The sequence below is a fragment of the Phyllostomus hastatus genome, unplaced genomic scaffold (assembly GCF_019186645.2).
Source record: "Phyllostomus hastatus isolate PE091 unplaced genomic scaffold, TTU_PhHast_1.1 phas_contig_29, whole genome shotgun sequence".
NCBI classification, from domain to species: Eukaryota; Metazoa; Chordata; class Mammalia; order Chiroptera; family Phyllostomidae; genus Phyllostomus; species Phyllostomus hastatus.
Window position 1 is genome coordinate 21,894,675 of NW_025333835.1, and position 16,438 is coordinate 21,911,112.

A 16,438-nucleotide genomic window follows, 5' to 3' on the forward strand; every position below is an offset into this window, starting at 1 on the left:
ATACATGACAATGTTAGTCTAGTTAAAGCTTTATGTAATAGGAAAAAATGACATGCTGCATGCGTTTTCTATCTAGTTTCATTAACTCTGGTGTTATGGCCCACACTCCCAACATTGCTAGTTCAACTGTTGTGGTTTTATGTGATAAAGTCTCCAACTGCTTTCAGATATTCTGCCATGTCTCCCTCAATAAATATGCATGAAGAGGAGAAGTAAGACTTGGAGACTTCACATAACTCAGAAAGACACATGCTTAAGAGTGGCAGCCAATTTTTCCTTCTAATATTCTAGACTCCATAAATTTAGCTTGCATTATTTGAATGTGTAGTATTTTTAAAATAGAAAATTTAATTTGAAATATAGGTAGTATTCTTTTAACATTATAGTTTATATTGTTTAAATACAACATTAAGTAGTTAAAATTACTATGTTGTATGAGGCATACAGTGTTAATTCTCTTTTAATTATTTTGAAAAAAGTTTGTTTTGATAATATTGAAAAAGTCGGGGAGAGTGATTCATTAAGGTGGCAACATGGGCTGTTCTGGACTTAAGTCCCCCTCACGAGAAGACCAGCTAGTATCCATCCATAGACAAGACACCATTGTGAAAGTCCTAGAACCCAGGGATGAGGCTAAAGCCCCATCCTGGACCACAAAGACAGAGAAGGACATGATTAGTAGGGTAAGAGAGGCAGTTTCACTTAAACTGCATCACCTGTCCCCCAGGCTTTTCCCATCCTGTGGGAAAAGTCCAAGGCACATCCAGGTCTCATCTTCCAAAGATCATGAAAGGGCATCTGTAAGGATTCACCATTAGGGATCAAATAGGGAGAAAGAAAAGGCTGTGGATCTTATAGCAACCAGGGCTTATATATCTTGGCAGATCATGCCATTGCTTACAACAAGGGCCAAGCAAAGATCTCAGCCAGTGGCTTTGTCTAAGTGTAGAGTTGATCTAGTTGCCCCACCTGGCCAGGGAACTCAGTTGGTAGTTTTGCATAATTTGAGTTTCTAACCAAGAGGCTCTACTGACTATGAAACTCACTCTATGGCCCCACAGATCAGGGAAGCAAGTTCAAAGCTCCACATAACTGCTAAGCACATTTTACAGCCCACCAGGATAGGAGAGCAAATTGGCAGCCCTACCCAACTGGTGAACGTAGTCTCGAGTGCCACCCTACCAGGAAGCCTAGTCAGAGAATCCAAGCAGGCCTAGAGCACATCACAGAGACCTGCAAGAGATGGGAGCCAAGCCAGCAGCCTTACCCAACGGTTGAGCATAGTTCCTGGTACTGAATAGCCAGGGGGCCTGAACAGTGACCTTGGGCAGCCTGTGAACTTACCTTATGCCCAGTCTACAACCCCACCCAGCAGCAGAGCCTAGCCTATGACTCTGCTTAATTGATGTACACAGATGGTGGCTTTGCCCAAACAAGGAGTATGACTGGTGTCCCTGTTAAGTCATGGTACATACACTATAGCCTCAGCCAATTTAGGAGCACAGACAGTAACTCTGCTTGTCCTTGAAACAAAGTCTGCAGCCCCAACTAACTCGGGATACAGCTGAGAATCTTTCCAATCAAAGAGCTGAGAAAGTAACCTGAAAATAGGAAAAAATAATCAACGAGGTACTCAATTGTGAGGCCTAGCTTGTGGCCCTGCCCAATTCTGCAGCATAGCCTGTGGCCAACTCTGACTGGAGAGTAGATCCTGAGACCCCACCTGACTGGGGGCAATTGTGAACCCAGCCTGCAGCACCATGCAATTGCAGAATCTAGCTAGTAACAACACCCTGCCAAAGACAACCTGTGACTCCACAGAGCCCATCTAGTGGCCCTACCTGATAGCAGAGCATAGTCAACAGCCCTACCCTACCAGGAAGCCCACACAGCAATCCCACTTGAATGCAGAGCCCAACTAGCAGGCCACCCAATTGTGGAGCTCAGCCAGTGACCCTCCTCCCCACTCTGCTCCGATCTCAGAGCATGGGCAGTGAGTGGCCTTGCCCAACTAAAGACCTTGGTAGTAAGCCCAGCCTGCCTGAGGGCAACACGAGGAGACCCATCCAGTACCCCAAGCTGAGCAGCCTAGTAAAGGTCTTTCTCTGCTAAAGCAGACCCATAAAGTCTGGAACAGAAGACTGCTAACTCAAATGTAGATGTCAACACAAGAAGACAAGAAGCACAAAGAACTGGATAAACATGACTCAACCAAAAAAAACTAATAAAGTTCTAATAACTGGCCTCAAAGAAATGGAGAACTATGAACCATCTGTCAAGGAATTCAGAATAATCCTTTTAAAGGATTTCAGTAAATCCAAACACACATAGACAGACAACTAAATAATATTTTAAAAATGCATAAACCAAATGAGTTCAACAAAAATATAGAAACTATCAAAAAACTAAAAAGGTGGGAAGACTCTCATAGTCATTTCATGAGGCCAATATTACCTTAATAGTGCAGTGACAATTAAATATAAGGAATAAGAAAAAAATATTTCATAGAACTCTTAGTATCTTAGGATATGTGGATGTGCTTATTTATTTGTTATACTATATAGTTTTGACTGATTGTCTTTCTCATATTATTTTCTGGGCAGCTTTGATGCAAATAAAAGGCCAGTAGATGATATTACCATCATATGCGGAATAAGCACATTTAGGTCAACAACAGAGGGCACAGATCACGGTGGCCCCATAAGATTATAATGTAGCCCAGAGTTCCTTCACAGCCCTTCACAAGATCTTAGCCTGGTCAGTGAACAAGGTGGGGCAAAAGTAGGTTTACAGTTGTGAGTACGTAAAACACAGATTTTATTCTTGTATTATTTATTAATTATTATATTATTTTCCATCCAAACAACTGTACACCTACTTTTGTCTCACCCTATCCTGTTGTGTTGTGCCATCTCATTTATTAATAGTAATACTATTGGGTGGAAAGGCCAGAGGGTAGTCACCTGGGCTTTTCAGAAAGCTTCCCACACACATCACCCCTTTCTAAACCAGTGTTGCAGCAGAACTGAACCCTGTGGTTCTTATTACAATTTTTGGACACCCTTAAGCACGGGCCTGGGGTGCAGCTTTTATAGGTGAGAAGTCTGGGGGCCTCGGGATTTGCAGGCTCATTCTTTGTTAGTGAATTTAAAACATAAGAGTGTAAATTTAAAGGTGGGAAGAGGAACAAAAAGACAAGTAGCCCAAATGGTCACTTACAGAAATCCATTAAGATCTAAAACAACGGAGCCTCCACACAGGGAGGCAGCCTGGTTCTGTATCTAGTCTTTTGGCTGACAGTGTGAGCTAGCCTTAGTTGAACCTGGATGCCTCTTTGAAATGGGTGCCTGATAAAATGGGTGCCTGTGTGATCTAAACTTGAGTGAGGCTCTTGCTTTACCAAAAAAAAAACCCCCCAAAAAACCATCTGTCAGTGCTTACACTACAATTATCTATTTATGGCGATGCTGGAGTAAAACAGCACACTGTGCTGTCAATGGCATACGAGTTTAGCACATACAATTGCAGTAGTAGACTATTCCACTTAAGCTTGTGTACGTGAACTCTACGATGTTCACACAAGGAAAAAATTGCCTAAGGGAGCATTTCTCAGAATATATCCCCTAGTGATTTAGCATGTGACTGTATGATTCTTTTTTAATATTTCTTATAGAACTTTACCAAATTTTGACACTGAATATATGTACTATTTTCAAAGTTATATATAAATGAACTGTTTGTAATTTTTAGCTTACTAATTTTAAAACATAATAGCAATAAAATTCAATGGACACCTCATGAACAAAGACAATCTTACAATCTTTTGGTGACAAATGTAAAAATGTGGCATTTGATTGAAAATGTTATTTTCTCATCTTACAAAGGAACTTATACATATAAACATGCATGTGGAGTTTTTGTTTTTAATTTTTACTATATTGTCATCATATCACATATTATTTTTAAATACATTTCACACAAATTTTTATGAATTGCTTTATGCATTGAATGCTAGTGTTACCTGAGATAATCTATATTTATTCATTCTTTTCCTGTTTTACATGATATATTTTGATATATATTTATGTGAAATATTTTATAAAACATATTTTACATGAATACAAAATAATTTTTGTCATTCTTTTACTGATGAACAAGCATGGGTATGTGTGTTCCTTAACTTCTAGTCCTTTTATTTCTGAAGGATATTTACTAAAAACCTGTATTTCTGAATTTTATTTTTTTAAATTTTATTTTAATCATTGTTCAAATACAGTTTTCTCCCTTTTACTCCCCATCCAGACCCCCTAACCCTCCCCACTTCCCTCCCATTATCACCTTCCCCCTAGTTTTTGTCCATGTGTCCTTTAAGTTTGTTCCTGTGAACCCTTCCCAATGTCTCCTGAAATTCCCTCTTCTCTCCCCTCTGGTCACTGTCAGCCTGTCCTCTATTTCAGTGTCTTTGGTTATATTTTGCTTGTTTCTTTGTTTTGTTGTTTAGGTTCCTGTTGAAGGTGAGATCATATGGTATTTGTCTTTCATTGCCTGGCTTGTTTCGCTTAGCATAATGTTTTCCAGCTCCATCCACGCTGTTGCGAAGGGTAGGAGCTCCTTCTTTCTTTCTGCTGCATAGAATTCCATTGTGTAAATGTACCATAGAAAAACCTGTATTTCTGAATTTTAAAACTTTTGTATTTTTTATATCAGTAGATATTGTCCCATTGGTTCACCTCCCCACCCCCAAATATCATAAATGACTGTCTCATTGGCATTAAAATATTATTGATTATTCTTAACCATGGATATTATAATTATCTGATTAATGTGACTTGAGCAATATGATATAATTTATATTTTATATATACATTTGTTACTGGGAACTATTAGCCCTTTCCATAACAAAGCTTTTATAATTATAATTTTAAGAAATTATAGCTTTGTAATTTCAAGTGGAACTTTTTTATCATTTTTTATCATATCATTTTATTATAGTTGTTCTTCCAATTTTCCCCCCATTGCTCTCCCCTACCCTGTCCGCTCTCCGTTTTCCACAGTTAATCCCCATGTTGTTGTCCATGTCCATGGGTCCTTTATACATGTTCCTGGACTAGACCCTTCCCATTCTTTCCCTTATTATCTCTTCCCCCTTCCCTCTGGTCACTGTCAGTCTGTTCCTTGTTTCCCTGCCTGTGGTTCTATTTTGCTGGTTTTGTTTGTTTTGTTCAGTAGGTTGCCCTTATAGATGAGATCATAGGTATTTGTCTTTTGCTGCTTGGCTTATTTCACTTAGCATAATATTCTCCAGTTCTATCTATGCTGTCATAAATGGTAGGAGTCCCTTCTTTCTTTCTGTTGTGTAGTATTCCAATGTGTTTGATCCACTCATTTATTGATGGGCATTTAGGCTTTTCCAGCACTTGACTATTGTAAATAATGGTGCTATGAACATTGGGGTGCATAGGTTCTTTTGAATTGGTGTTTCAGGATTCTTGGGGTAAAATCCCAGGAGTGGGATTACTGGATCAAAAGACAGTTCCATTTTTAGATTTTTGAGAAAAGTCCATACTGTTTTCCACAGTGGCTGCACTAGTCTGCATTCCCACCAACAGTGCACTAGGGTTCTCTTTTCTCCCTATCCTTGCCAGCACTTGTTGATTTGTTAATGATAGCCATTCTGACCGGTGTGAGGTGATGTTTTAATTTGATGTCTTAATTTGTGTCTCTCAGACGGCTAGTGATGTCAAGCATTCTTTCATACATCTTTGGGCCCTCTGTATGTCAAGTGGAACCTTCTTTTTATAAAATGTTTAAGTGTCAGAGTTTCTTTGTCTGAAGAAATCAAATTTCAAAATAATTCCCAATTTACTTTAATACATTCGATTAAGTTTATCTGCACATTTAAATACAGCATTTTAAAGAAAGTTATATTTAACCCCATAATACAATTATGGTCAATAAGAAATGATAAGAAGGATACTTCCTGAGACTGTGACAATCATTGATTTTTCAGATGTGAATGCATTCTTCTGAAGTCCTTGTGTAGGGAAAGGTTGGTGATACTGCATTAGCTCACTCTGGCTGTTACATTTATTTCTCTGTGGCTAGCTCTTAGGCCAATGTAAATCTCCAACCTAGTTTAAAATTGAGTAAATGTGAGTGAAATATAAAGTTACCCATACATTCTTTATTAAAGAAGTAATGTAGGGATCATTTTAACTCATATATTGAACTCAACATAGAATATACAGGCATACATGTGAATAGTGAAAAACTTTTCAAAGTACAGCTGACAACACATACTATTAAGTTCCCTGAGGCCCAAGCTTTTAACATTACCTACTTGGTTCCAATAGCCTTCCTTTCAAGTAAAATAATGTGCTGAATATTTCAGAAGCTTTGTACACTCTGGGGAAGTTATTTATCACCTAAAACCAATATAATTTTAAAAGCATATTTTACTTTAAGCATTTTTGTGAACTTTGTAATTATATACACTTATTTATAAATTTTATGAAACTCATTGAATATGTGACTGTTTAAGCTGGAATTGCTTTTCCATTTCTTGGCTTTTTAAGATGCATCTTACTTTTAGTGTTGGGTAAAGAGGTCCCTTTAAAGATTACATCAACCTTTTATGTTCTACAGTCATGATTCTATTCAACAGCTTCATGTGTGTGGACCTGTGTTCAGAACGGTCCTATGTTTCATGTTGTACTGTCTCTATCTTTGAATTCTTAATAATTTTAATAATTTTAAAATAATTAACAATTGGTAATTTAATAATTAATAATTTTCATATTGTATTGGGCCTGTTCATAATAGCAGTGCAAAGCCCCACCCTCTTACCCATTAAAAAAATCTCTCAAATGTTTGATGAAATATAGTTGGTCATAATCAACCTTCGTGGGGCTATTTGTAAAGTAAACACAAATGTACCAACTTTTCACCATCGGCACATATGGAACTACATCCAATTTCATTCATATCCCACCTGTATCATCCCTGACCATCACATAGAATGCAAGCCTCACTAGTCATTCTCTCCTTTTAGAATCTCATACACATAAGGACATACATTCTTGCCTTTGCTAACTTCCTGAGATTGTCAGTCTGAAACTTTCATTATCCCTTTCAAAAGGGTAGTGCAAGGATGTTCCATTCATCATTTGTTTCCCTTGCACCCCTCTAATTGATAGGTTGTTCACAGTCCTCACAACCCTGGTACTTGGAGGTAGTGTCTAGAAATGTCTAGCACTGCATGTGTGCACCTATACTATGGGTCTTGCTTCCTCAGGAAACAAAGTCATTCAGTTTTGAAGGCTCAAGTGAGTTGTTTTCACTAGTATACCTGATGTTGCCCTTTTTAAAAGATTATCTGATATTCATTCCTACTGTTAAAATTACAGTTGGCAAACAATATTAAATTAGTTTCAGGTTTAGTGACTTAGACATTTATAAAACTTGCAAAATGATCAGCCAGATATGTCTAGCATCTTTGTCCTCTAATATTTGAAGACATTGAGACCTCTCCAATCCAACTATATTCCTGGGCATAATTAATCTTTCATACATGGCTCATCACACAAAGGAGCCCCTTTTCCCAGTTTCTTCAACTCCACATCTTCATTCCAAGTTACTAACTCATGGCCATTGATTTGATTCTGTCACTGTTCAGGTCTATTCGTCATGTGAAATCTTAAGATACAATGTATTCTGCCCTGGCTGCTGTGGCTCAGTGGATTGAATGCTGGCCTGAGAACCAAAGGGTCACTGGTTCGATTCCCAGTCAAGGCACATGCCTGGGTTGCAGGCCAGGTCCCCATTGTGGGAGCAAGTGAAGCAACCATGTATCGATGTTTCTCTCCCTCTCTTTCTCCTTCCCTTCCCCTCTTTCTAAAAATAAATAAATAAAATCATAAAAAAAGAAAAGAAAATTTCTCTCTCTCTCAAAAAAAAAAAAGATCCAATGTATTCTCTACTACAATAGAACTAAATTTTAAGTTCTGTAATCCCTTTACCCCTCTACAACTACTCCACATGGACTGTAGACATTAAAATATTTATGCCAGCTTCTTACTGAACTCAGATTGTTCAAAACAATAATTATTTTCTTCCCTTCAGTCTCCTGCATCTACACTTTGTAGAACAGCAACAAAAAAAATCCATTTGTTCATCCATCCAAAATTGTACACATCTTCTTACCTCTCTACTCTTTTACAATTAAATTTTCAATTAATTGGCAATTGGAGCATTTTATTTTTTAAATGGTTTCTTCCCTTCTGTGTCTTTTCTTAGTAATAGTTTCTTACTAGGATTGTTGTTTTAGCCTTCTAACATGGCTGTCTATGTTCAGTTTTACCTCTCTTTTGTTTAGTCTGTCTTACATATGTTAATGGAAAACACACATCAGCTAGGTTCATTGTCTTACAGTCATCGTAAGTAAAACTCAAGGTCTTAATTATCATCTAGAAGGCCCTCATTGTCTGACAATGGTCTATAACCTCAGTCACATCACCTGACATTTCATCCTGGCATAAGCATGCTAATTTATTTGTTTTTTTTCCTAATAAGAAACTGTAAACACTGATGCTGATCCTCATTAAGACCCTTTTGAAGCTTTCCTTTTTTGTACTGTGAAAAACCTCTTTAATATGTGTGTATTTTGTAAAACACTGGTTACGTTTTTATAATTACTTATTTTTTAAAATTTTATTACTAATTTTTATTTTGTGAGAAAAGATTTTTCTATACCTCTTTTTATATCAGGAAGCAGGCAAATTGCCTGGAAAGATATAATTGATTAAAAATAGTCTTCATTGAGTGAAGGAATGGTTTTTATATGGTGTACATTTGGCTCAGAATAAATCTTCAGTGTACAAAATGGAGCTCAATTCATATCTTAAGTAGCCAAAGTGCAGCCTAATTCATGCTGCTATGCTAAGAGTCAAGCTAATTCAACCACTACAAAAGATCCCTGTCTTTTGCAGTGGCAAGGCCTGAATACTTTAGATATAATGTATTTCTTGCCCCCTTCCTTTCATATTCTAGTAACATAAGAAAATGACATAAGGAGCAATTTAATTGACAATGGTGACATTTTCCTGTACAGGTAGACTTTACCCGCATCTAAAACTGAGATTTTCTAATGCTGAATTCAGTTTTCCTTCCATTGCTGCATGAAACTGTAGGTGCCAATATATTAAAATAATGCAAACAATATTAACTTAGAATATGTATGTTATAAAAATCACCAATTCTTATATATCATACATATATTCAGTGTGCGGCATTATAAAGATTTTTCTGGAATTCACTAACAAGAATTTTTTTTTTGAAGATTTTACTTATTTACTTTTAGAGAGAGGGGAAGGGGAGGAGAAAGAGAGGGGGAGAAATATTACTGTGTGGTTGCCTTTCTTGTGCCCCTTGCTGGTGTCCTGACCTGCATCTCAGGCATGTGCTCTGACTGGGAATCAAACTGCAACCATTTGGTTCACAGGCCCATGCTCAATCCACTGAGCTACACCAGCTAGAACCACTGATAAAAATTTAAATGTTTAGAGGGCCTTTGTTCTCTGCCTTTCCTTGTTGTCTCTGCTGACACTGCCCTGCTCTCCTCAGGCCTGCTCTCTACTGTGTACCAAGTCTTCAATTAAGTTGCAAAGTTCTGATGAAGAGATATTTGAAGTTGATGTTGAAATTGTCAAACAATCTGTGACTGTCAAGACAATGTTACAAGATTTGGGAATGGATGATGAAAATGATGATGACCCAGTTCCTCTACCAAATATTACAAAAGGTCATTCACCAGTGCACCTGCCACAAGGATGACCCTCCTCCTCCTGAGGATGATGAGAACAAAGAAAAAGGAACCAATGATACCCCTACGTGGGACCAAAAATTCCTGAAAGTTGACCAAGGAACCCTTTTTGAACTTATTCTGGCTGCAAACTATTTAGACATCAAAGGTTTGCTTGATGTTACATTCAAGACTGTTGCCAATATGATCAAGGTAAACTCCTGAAGGGATTCATAAGACCATCAGCATCAAAAACAACTTTACTGAAGAAGAGGAAACCCAGGTACACAAAGAAAAGTGAATTGTTGTCACTGACACTGTAGCACTGTAAGAATTGTTCCAAATATTAGATGCACTGCTCTGTTAATAGTTGTTAATGTTAGACAAACAGTAGACAAATGCAGCAGCAAATCAACTGTACTAGCAGTGTATTGTCCTCATTGCATGAGTAGTTGGAGTACAGACTCCAAATCTATGGCTGAGTTTCTTCCAGTACGATCAAAAAGTTTTTCTCTTTGTTCTGAATAAAACTGAATTGTTGGTTCTCTATGGCAAAAAAAAAAATAAACGTTTATTATATTTAGATAAAAATTTGGTACTAGGCAAATAAAATTGTGTGAGAGAATAAAGGAGTAAGAATATACACAAGTGAGTTTTCAACTTTGATAAAGATTTCAAATAGATGTGTCAATTTGAAGAAATAAAATATATTCAAAAATTTTAAGGTATATCTTTGGGAAACTCTATAATGATATAAATTAAATTTTACAAAAGTGTTCTTCTGACAATAAATCTATTGAAAAGTCACAGGCTGTTGCTAGAAGACTAATTATATGTAAATATTTTATATCTGTTAGTACAACAAGATAAAGTAGAATATAAGCTGTTTTTCCTGTATGTGAAAATATGCTTAGTGGTTCTTCCAAGTTGTCTGGTAAAGTACAAAGTGAAGTCAGGGAAGGGGACAGCATATTTCACTCCTTTCTCTGTCATTAATGTAAAGCTCATGGATAATATTGCTTCTCCTCTAGGATTGGCAATGGAGATGGTTCCCACTGTCTTATGATACAAGTTCCTTGTGCTCACATGATAAGCATTTTTAACTCTCTTTGCATAAATCCTTATTGTAAAGCTATGCATTCTTCCTTCTCTATTTCTCTTTTCCTCCCAAGAGCAAGGCGGTGAAAAAGTCAATGTGAGTATTGCATTATCAAGTTAAGCAAAACAAATGTCATATATCAAACAAAAGTGTTTTTGACTCCAATATATGATTCAAGACAATTTAGAATCAAATTTCTATTCAAAGTATAAATAATCAGTACAATGGATAATTTATCTGACTTATAGATAAAGGTTAAAGAGATATACACCATACAATGAGATTTGTTGGCTCACCATAACATCTTTCATTCAGCCATAGAGTTTGATGACCAGTTGTTTATTCTTTTTTATGGCATAAATACCTCATTATGGCTATTACAAAAACTACTTTTTCATTTCCTATTCATCTAATTATATACTATGACCCTGATAACACACCATCATGATTAATGTACATTCAAAATAAATCAGAAAGTCAGCAAGTGTTATTCCTCAAAATTGTTCACTTTTTTCAAAGTTGTTTTTATTCTAGGTCCTTCAAATTTTTCAAAGGAATTTTAGAATATTCCTGTCATATTTTAATAAAAAAATAAAAAGATGTCTCTTTGAGGATGTGTACAATCTACAGATCAATTCTGGTAGAAAAAAAAATCATCTATTTTATGAAATATTTTATGGTTGTTCTAATACAGTTGTCCCTATTTTCTCCACTTTGCTCTCCTCCACCCAACCCAACCTCACTCCCACAGTCAGTCCCCATCCTGTTGTCCATGTCCATGGGTCACTCATACCTGTTCTTTGACTAGTCCCTTTCCCTTCTCTCCCCTCTTGTCCCCTCTCCCACTCCTATTTACTGCCAGTCCATTCCTTGTTTTCATGCTTCTGGTTCTATTTTGCTCATTAGTTTGTTTCGTTCATTAGGTTCCTCTTCTAGTTAAAATCATATGGTATTTGTATTTCACCCCCTGGCTTATTTCACTTAAGATAATATTTTCCAGTTACATCAATGCTGTCAAAAAAGTAGGAATTCCTTCTTTCTTCAAGAGCCTATGCTTTTTTTTTTAAGATTTTTATTTATTTATTTTAGAGAGGGAAGGGAGGGAGATAGAGAGAGAGAGAGAAACATCAATGTGCAGTTGCTGGGGGTTTTGGCCTGCAACTCAGGAATGTACCCTGGCTGGGAATCGAACCTGGGACACTTTGGTTCCCAGCCCGCGCTCAATCCACTGAGCTACGCCAGCCAGGGCAGAATTCCTTCTTTCTTTATGTTGTATAGTATCCCATTGTCCCACATGTAGCAGTTTTTTTTAATCCACTAATGTACTGATGGGTACTCGGGTTGTTTCAAGCACCTGGCTATTTTAAATAACACTGCTATGAACATTAGGGTACATATGTCCTTTTGAATTGGTGTTTCAGGATTTTTAGGGTACAATCCAAGCATTGGAGTCCCTGGGACAAAAGGCTATTCCATTTTTAGTTTTTTGAGGAAATTCCATAATATTTTCCACATTGGCTACACCAGTCTGCATTCCCACCAATAGTGCACTAGGGTTCTGCATCCTTGCCAGCACTTGTTTGTTGATTTGTTAACGATGGCCATTCTAACCAATGTGAGGTGGTATGTCATTGTGGTTTGAATTGCCATGTCTCTGAGGTTAGTGATGTTGAGCATCCTTTCATATGTCTATGGACCATCTGTATATCCTCCTTGGAGAAGTGTTAATTCAGGTACTCTGCCCATTCTTTAACTGGACTGTGTCTTTATGGTGTTGAGTCATATTAGTTCTTTATATGCTTTGGAATCAGACCTTTGCCTAATATATCATTAGCAAATGTTCTCTTATGCAGCAGATTCCTTTTTCATTTTGAGGATGGTTTATTTAGCCATGCAAAAGCTTTTAAATTTCATGTAGTCTCATTTATTTATGTTTTCCTTTATTTCCTTGCTTTAGGATACATATCCACAAAAAAATATTGCTGTGTAGGATATCTGAAATTTTACTGCCTATGTTTTCCTCTATGACTTTTGTGGTGTCACAACTTATATTTACATCTTCTATCCATATTGACTTTATTCTGGTGTGGTTTAATTTGGTGGTCTAATTTCTTTCTTTCTTTCTTTCTTTCTTTCTTTCTTTCTTTCTTTCTTTCTTTCTTTCTTTCTTTCGCTTCTACTTGTACACTTCTTGTTATGACATTTATTAAGGCTGTTTTTTTATTTTCAAAGACAGACCACATGATGTGCCACAAAACAAGCCTCAACAAATTTAAGAAAATTGAAATCATATCAAGCATGTTGGATCACAATGGCTTGAAACTAGAAACCAACCTGAAGGAAAAAACTCAAAAACATTCAAATACATGGATACCAAGTAACATGTTATTAAACAATGAATGGGTAAGCAATGAGATCAAAAAAGAAATCAAAAAGTATTTGGAACCAAAGGAAGATGAGCACACAACAGCCCATAACAGTAAAGGCGGTCCTGAGAGAGAAGTTCATAGCAACACAGGCATACTTAGAAAGATAGAAAAATCTCAAATCAACAACATAACCCTACACCTACAAAAACTAGAAGAACAAAAACAAAAACTAGAGTGAGTAGGAGGCAGAAAACAATAAAAATCAGAGCAGAACTAAATGATTAGAGACTAAAAAAACATTTTGAAGGATGAATAAATCAATAAAGCTGGTTCTTTGAAAAGATAAACAAGCCTTTAATCAGACTCATCAAGAAAAGAAGAGAAAGGACCCAAATAAAATCAGAAATAAAAGAGGAGAAATTCCAACTTATAACACAGAAATATAAAGGATTTGTAAGAAATTACTATGAACAACTATATGACAAGACATTTGAAAACCTGGGTGAAATGGACAAATTTCTAGAAACATACAATCTTCGAAAATGAATGAAGAAGAAGTAGAAGCCTGAATAGACAGATAACTAGTGAAACTGAAGTAGTAATAAAAAAAACCCTCCTGGCATACAAAAGCTTTAAGCCAGATGGCTTCACAGACAAATTTTACCAAACATTTAAAGAAGAACTAACACGTATCCTTCTCAAACTATTCCAAAAAATTCAACAAGATTGAAGACGTCCAAAGTCTTTTTACTAGGGGAATATTGTCCTAGTTCCAAAACCAGATAAAGACACAATAAAGAAATAAGTCTGCAGGTCAATATTTCTGATGAACACAGATGCTAAAATCCTCAACAAAATATTGGCAAACTGGATCCAGCCACACATTGAAAAGATCATAATCCATGATCAAGTGGGATTCATCCTGGGGATTTAAGGATGGAACAATATTTGCAAATCAATAAACATTGCATACCACATAAATAAAATGAAAGACTAAAATCACATGATCATGTCAATAGATTCCGAAAAAGCATTTGGTAAAGTTCAGTGCCCATTTATGATAAAAATGCTCAGTAAAGTGTGAATATAGAGAGCATACCTCAAAATAATAAAGGCCATACATGAGAAACCTACAGCTATCATTACACTCATCAGGCAAAAACTAAAAGCTTCCCACTTAAGATCAGGTATAAGACAAAGGTGTCCACTTTTACCGCTTTTATTCAACACAGTACAAGAAGGTCTAGCCAGCACAATCAGACAAGGAAAAGATATTAAAAGGCATCCAAATTGGAAAGGAAGAAGTAAAGCTGTCATTATTTGCAGATGACAGTGTACATAGGAAACCCTGTAGTCTCCACCAAAAAACTACTCAACCTAATAAGTGAATTTGGCAAAATAGTAATATATAAAGTCAATATTCAGAATCAAAGGCAGTTTTGTTACACCAGCATGAAATATCAAAAGTAGAAACTAGGGGGTGTGAACCCATTTGCTATAGCAACAAGAGAAATAAAGTTTCTAGGAATAAAAACCAAGAAGATGAAGACCCATACTAGGAAAACTACAGAACACTGAAGAAAGAAATTAAGCAAGATACAAATAAATGGAAGCATATGACATGTTCATGGGTTGGAAGAATTAACATCATTAAAATGTCCATACCACCCAAATCTATAGATTCAATGCAATCCCTATTAAAATGCCAATGGCATATTTCACAGATCTAGAACAAATATTTCAGAAATTTGTATGGAACCAAAAATGATCCAAAATAGCTTCAGAAACCTTAAAAAAGAAGAACAAAATAGGAAGGATCACAATATCTGATATCAAACTACAGTACAAGGCCACTGTAAGCAAACAGTGTGGCACTGGCATAAAAACAGACACATAAATCAATGGAACAGAACAGAGAGCCCAGAAATAAATCCATGTCTCTATGGTCAATTCATACTTGACAAAGAGGGCAGGAGCATAAAAGGGAGGATCATCATCTTAATGATAAGTCTTTTGATTCATGAGCATAATATATCTCTCCATTATTTATGCTTTTAATTTTTATTAGCACAGTTTTATCATTCTCAGTGTATGGTAGGTTTTTCATATGTTTGTCATAGCTATTATTTCTTCATACTTTATTGACATTACTGTAAAATATATTCTTTTTTATAATATCAATTGCTAGTTGTTTTTGATAATATATTGAAATATAATTTATTTTGGTTCTTTGATTCTATATTCTAGCCAAAACTCATTATCTTTTTTATAGATTCTATAATTTTTTTCTAATAAACAATTATGACTAAAAAAAATACCGTATTACTTCATAGCTACATAGATGATAAATTCTTGTGTAAGTGAAAACAGTTTTATTCCTTTCTTTCCAGTATAGATGCCTTTTTTGTTTGTTTCTTTCTTTATTTATTTTATCAAACAGATTAGTGTCCCTAATACAATGTTGAATAAAGGTGGAATGAGGAAACATCCTCATTTTGTTCCAAATCTTAGAGGAAACACATTTAGCCTTTCAATAGTGATGTCAGCTGTAGGTTTTTCATATATTTTCTTTATCAGATTGATATTTTTTTGTTCTGAGATATACTTTCTCTGGTATTAATACATTTTATTTTTATTAGTCTTAGAATTTTATGTCTTTGCCATCTTTTTCCAATTAACCAATATTTGTGTTTATATTTAAAGTATATTTTTGGTAAACAAAATAAAATTGGGTCTGAGTTTTTATGCAATCTAATAATCTCTACTTTTAATTATGGCTATATAGAATAGTTATTTTTAACACAATTATTGATATTGTAAGCTTTCAGACTACAATTGAGCTGCACATTTTCCATTTGATCTATCTTTGTTCCTATTTTCTTTTATTAGATTAATTTAATAATTTTTTGATAGCATTTTATATTTTTGTTGGATTTTTATCCAACAAAAATATATTTTATATTTAAATTTAAATTAAAATATAAAATATATTTTATATTTTTGTAGCTATTTATTATTGTTTTGTTAATATAGTGTTACTCTGGGATGTATCATATACTTCTGAGACTACCTTCAAATCATATACTACTTTACATTTAGTGTAAGAAACTTGCAATACTGTACCCACATTTCTCCCTTCCCAGTCTTAATGCTATTGTTGTCACACATTTA

General features: G+C 35.5%; 1 protein-coding gene and 1 pseudogene across 2 annotated transcripts in view; one reads left to right on the forward strand and one right to left on the reverse strand.

Moving 5' to 3' along the window:
- The window catches only part of KLHL1 (kelch like family member 1), a 340,886-nt gene that overhangs the window by 313,895 nt on the left and 10,553 nt on the right, over nucleotides 1–16,438 (reverse strand). The window lies entirely within an intron of this gene.
- On the forward strand, nucleotides 534–10,100 carry LOC123818658 (annotated as a pseudogene).